General features: G+C 31.1%; 1 pseudogene; it reads left to right on the forward strand.

Moving 5' to 3' along the window:
• The first annotated feature begins 221 nt into the window (after window positions 1–221).
• LOC113369361 lies at window positions 222–609 on the forward strand (annotated as a pseudogene).
• The last annotated feature ends 5,057 nt before the right edge of the window (window positions 610–5,666 follow it).

Here is a 5,666-nt window from a genome sequence, read left to right on the forward strand (position 1 = left end):
TGAATAACGACTGAATTCTCGACGAGCGAAATTATTGAAAAGTTTGAGCTCGCTAGGCCACGCCCATCATAGCTATGCGAGCATCGGCGCCGACCAATGACAGCCGAGCACAGCATCGGACATTCGTAATGTATTTTGATCATAATATTCGAGCGGACGCGTCAGTATCACAAACGATCGTCAAAAGAGAAGGTTCTCGAAACGGAAATCTAGGAGTTATAATGGCCCGTACGAAGCAGACAGCTCGCAACGTCCACCGGTGGCAAGGCGCCCGTAAGCAGCTTGCAACGAAAGCGGCTCGCAAGAGCGCGCCGGCGACCGGCGGTGTGAAGAAGCCGCATCGTTATCGGCCTGGCACCGTAGCTCTGCGTGAGATCCGTCGTTACCAGGAAGAGCACCGAGCTGTCTCAATACGAAAGTTTGCCGTTCCAACGTCTAGTGCGCGAGATCGCTCAGGACTTCAAGACCGATCTGCGTTTTCAGAGCTCCGCCGTCATGGCATTGCAGGAAGCTAGCGAGGCCTATTTGGTTGGCCTGTTCGAAGATACAAACTTGTGCGCGATCCACGCCAAGAGCGTCGTAACCATCATGCCCAAGGATATCAACTAGCTCGCGTATTGAGGAGAACGCGCTTAGACGCCTGTCGTCCTATAAAAACAATCGGTCCTTTTCAGGACCACAAAATGATCAATTAAAAGAACTTTTATATTTTATTCAAATTTTTTATTTTGCAGAATTATTCCATCGATCGTATCGTTAGAAATTTTATTGATTTTTTTTTTTAATTGAAATTATTGACAACACACATGATTTGACTTGTTGAATAGTGTGTTTGTTGTGTTAAGTTTAAAAAATATTATGTTGAATTTGTAAAATTCGTCATGAATTTCTGAAAGCTTCTTTAAAAAATTCTAAATTAATTAATATGGGCGAGTTGCCGTTCTGATGATAGAAATTTATATTATATATATTATATTATATATATTTATATATAAATATTTTTTTTTTTGATTGTATATTTTTTAATTCATATATAGTTATTTAAAGTATATAAAATTTTCTTTTTCGAATACGATATGAAAAAAAGATTGAAATCATAAATTATTAATGATTATATTTTATTCATTAATTTATTTCCATTTACTTAGTATTTATATAAAAAAAAATAGAAAAAATTATGAATTAATTATTATGAGAGTGTTGCCGTTCATGTATAGTTGATTTATTTAAAGTGATATATAAACTTTTTTAATAATTATGATTATATTTCATTTGATTAAGATAATTTATTCATATAAAAATTATTTAAAAAAAAAATAATAAATAAATAAAATAAAATTCAGCGATTGATATTGAACAACTCCCTACTACCAAAGACGAAATTGAAAATTGAAAAGACTTTGACTTTAAATTTCGTCCAATGACACAACACGGCGAGGACACAGCGAGCGTTGCTGCGCTCCTTTTACAAATATTTATTAAAATTTTTTCCGAAGTCCACGAAAAGGTATAATATAAGATGATAAGAATATATATAAGTAAAATAATAATGTCTTTGATAAAAATTTATTGTTAGTAATTGTTAGTCAAAAAAGACTTTGTGCAAACATTTTCGTTTGCTGTTGTGTAAAAAGATAATGAAATGTTTTCACTTCTTTTCGGTGACGCTTTTTCAAAGGTTTGGCTACTTTTGATGTCTTCTTTGGCGATTTAGGTTTCTTTGCGGCTGCGGTCTTGACGGTTTTCTTCGTTTTGCTCGTTGCCTTGGCCGATGAGGCTTTCGTCGACTTACCCTGAATGGTTCTTCTTATCGACTGTCGTCTTAGGTTCGCCGACGACTTTTTTAATGGCCCGCTGCGGATGCAGACTTCTTTTTAGGGGACGAAGCAGGTTTGGCGGCGCCCTTCGACTTTGCTTTTGCCGCTGGCGTCTTAGCGGTCCTGGCTTTTCCAGCCGAAACACCGCTTTCGCCGCCGCTCTGTTTAGCGTTCGCGGCAAGTTTGAACGAACCCGAAGCACCTTTGCCTTTTGTTGATCAGTGTGCCCGCTTGAACAGCTGACTTTAAATACTTTTTAATGAACGTTGACATTTTCGCTCGGCGTCGATTTTATAATTGGCCGACATAATTTCTTAATCGCCTGCAGCGACGATCGCCGCGTTCTTTCAGACTTTTAATAGCGTTGTTTACCATTTCAGATGTAGGAGGATGGGACGGCTTCACTCGCGGTTTGTTACAAGCCGCAGTTCTTGCCCTTTCGGCGATGCTGTCGCTGGCGCAGCGGTTGCCGCCGGCGACGTAGATTAAAGCGTTATCTGACATTATAGTAGAAAAATCGTAGGTTAAAATGTAAATCTAACACGTGATTGGTTAAATATGTTAGGGCGTGGCCAAAATATATTCGAAAAGTGTAGGACCGAGGAGAAAACAAAATAATTTTGAAAATTTTACAAAAATGTAAATATTTGTAAAAAATTAAATCCAGCGCTTTTATTCTAAAATAATTCGCATAAAACAATGGATTTACATGATAGCCAAATTAATTCATCCCAACATATAATCAAAAGCATGATTTATTTAACGGTTAGTTTTTTCTAAAATATCGCTATTATATTCAAATAACTTCTGCACTCAATAGTGCGTTTTAACAAAATCGTTATCGCATTTTTATGAGCATTGAGATATGTTATATTTGATTGCGATGTAATTATACTTATATATCCTAGAAACAGTTTTTGTAAATTTTATTCATAAATAGTATCATAATTGTTCATAAACTGTCATTGAACATTCATTTGAGTACTCTATGAATCTATACTGAACAATAGCTAATATAAACGATTTGATTAAATAACGAATATAATATTTTATTAAAATAAAATATTATTTGTATGAAATAATTAATTATATTTACGATGTAATACACTATCAAACACCAACGCATAAAATTCGGTTAGAAATCATTGTGTAAAACATTATGTCGCGTCGTGCATTCAAGTTCAAGAAATAAATTTTGAACGCATATTATATTTACCAATATTTTTTTGGTGTGTGCTCTATTCTCTTTTGCATAGTATCTATATAAAATAATATTATCGTTATAATTAATTATTTCATTCGTAGTTTTCAAAAGAACGATAAAATACAAAACAGTAAACAATTGTACTGTTGTTTCTTGAAATAACTTGAGTCAAAAAATTCACAAACTGTTTATTCTGTAAAAATCATAATATTTCTATCATATTATATTTTATTAAAATAAAACGAATGTATAAAATAATTTAGTCATTAATAATAAAATATAATATTTATGTTTTTTTTTTTTTTAATTCAATTGTATAGAATAAAATAATAATATCTTATATTCATTGCCGAGAAAAGATTATATATTAGTTGATATTTAATAAATATTATTTATTCTTTTATTCTTGAATGATTGCTGAACTGAATATGCGGCTCTGCTGCTATATCTAAACACGCTGACCGTGAATAACCGTTTGTTCGAGGGTCAGAAAACATGCAAGATTTTAGCCTAAATGGTGATTGTTTATTAGAATGAATGACTGGAGAACCATACGAAATTTTAACAATGGTATTATAATTTATATGGTTTCTTTATGAAAATATAGAAATATTGTCAATAATTGCTGCAATCTAAATGTATTTGCATTTTCAATAAGTGATCAATCACACAGATTGCCTCTCTACTAGCTAAACAGTAAAAGATACGAAAAAACTTTGTTCGTACGAAAGATGCAGAATAAAATCACGAATAAAATGATATATAAATCGTTATGTGTGTTCTATAATAATTTTTCGAGATTATCTAAATTTTTCTAAAATTTTAAGGAAATATGTAAATAATACCTAAATATACAAAATTTATATTCGACAATAGTAAAATTTCATAATAATTCATCATAACTTTATAATAAATACTATTTAATATTTATAACAATTCATTTTATTTATGATTATTAATAAATTTTGTACGATAATTATTAGTAATATCTTTCCACGATCACTAAGCCACGCCCTTTTTTAAAAACACGCGTCAAAATTAACTATAAATATTATTTTTGTTTATGCATAATCATTATTTTATTCTCCTTGTCGAGACTAACAAAATGCTATAAGGTATTATGATATTGACATTGATATCTAGCGTAAATGTTTGTTGAAACATTTAGGCCACTATACAGCGTAAGTTCCTAAACACGACGACCGTGAATAACCGCTCGTTCGAGGGTCAGAAAACATGCGAGATTTTAGCCTGAATGCGACTGTTATAAAAATCAAATCATTAACAAACCCTACAATTTTTTTTTTAAAATATACAAATTCTATAATCGATATTAGTGAAATTCAATAATAATTGATAACATAATAACATATAAATGTGTTAATATTTGATAATAAAAACAAGAATTATTTATTTGGTTTTAAAATCACTACAAAAATTAATATACTTATATAGATTTTTTTTTATATTTATTTTAAATGTTTTAATAACAACGTAAAACAATAAATAAGTTATTATTTTGTACATTTATTTATGATTATTAATAAATTTTGTAACGATAATTATTAGTAAAACTTTCCACGATCACTAAGCCACCACCCCCTTTTTAAAAACACGCGTCAAAATTCACTATAACATTATTATTTTCTTTATGAATAATTATATTTTATTCTCCTCGTCGAGACTAACAAATTGCTATAAGGTATTATGGTATTGACATTGATATCTAGCGTAAATGCTTGCTGAAACATAAGCCACTATACAGCGGCAGTTCCTAAAACACGACGACCGTGAATAACGTTTGCCTCGAGGGTCAGAAAACATGCGAGATTTTAGCCTGAATTGCGAATGTTATAAAAATCAATCATTACAAACCTACAATTTTTTTTTTAAATATACAAATTCTATAATCGATATAGTGAAATTCAATAATAATTGATAACATAATAACATATAAATGTGCTAATATTCGATAATAAAACAAGAATTATTTATTTGATGTTGAAATCACTACAAAAATTAATATACTTATATAGATTTTTTTTTATATTCATTTTAAATGATTTATAACAACGTAACTAATAAATAAAGTTATTATTTCGTACATTTATACCTTAATATTCTTTGATTCATTCAAACAAATGTTGTTATTTATATTTATTTAAATAAAACTATCTAAAATCAATTAAATTATATACCGAATGTTATGATTAAAAAAATTAAAATAAATTAAAATGCGTATGAATAGTAAATTAAATAGTATTATAAATAAAATAGTAAAATAATAAATAAATAGAAAATAATATATGTTCATTTTTTGAATAAAGTTGTTCGTCCTGAGAAGGACGGTTTTTATGTCAATTTGCGACAATAAAAGAAATTTAAGCTTTCTTTTCTGTCTTCTTTGGCAAAAGCACAGCTTGTATGTTCGGGCAATACACCGCCCTGAGCAATCGTAACACCCGATAACAGTTTTGTTGAGTTCCTCGTCATTGCGGATGGCCAGTTGCAAATGACGCGGAATTATCTGGTCTTCTTGTTGTCGCGAGCCGCATTGCCGGCTAACTCGAGAACTTCGGCGGCCAGATATTCCATGACTGCAGCGAGGTAGACGGGTGCACCAGCGCCGACACGCTCGGCATAGT

This window comes from Ctenocephalides felis, unplaced genomic scaffold (genome assembly GCF_003426905.1).
Source record: "Ctenocephalides felis isolate EL2017-DRISC unplaced genomic scaffold, ASM342690v1 CF-g0.4_SCAFFOLD_01266, whole genome shotgun sequence".
NCBI lineage: Eukaryota > Metazoa > Arthropoda > Insecta > Siphonaptera > Pulicidae > Ctenocephalides > Ctenocephalides felis.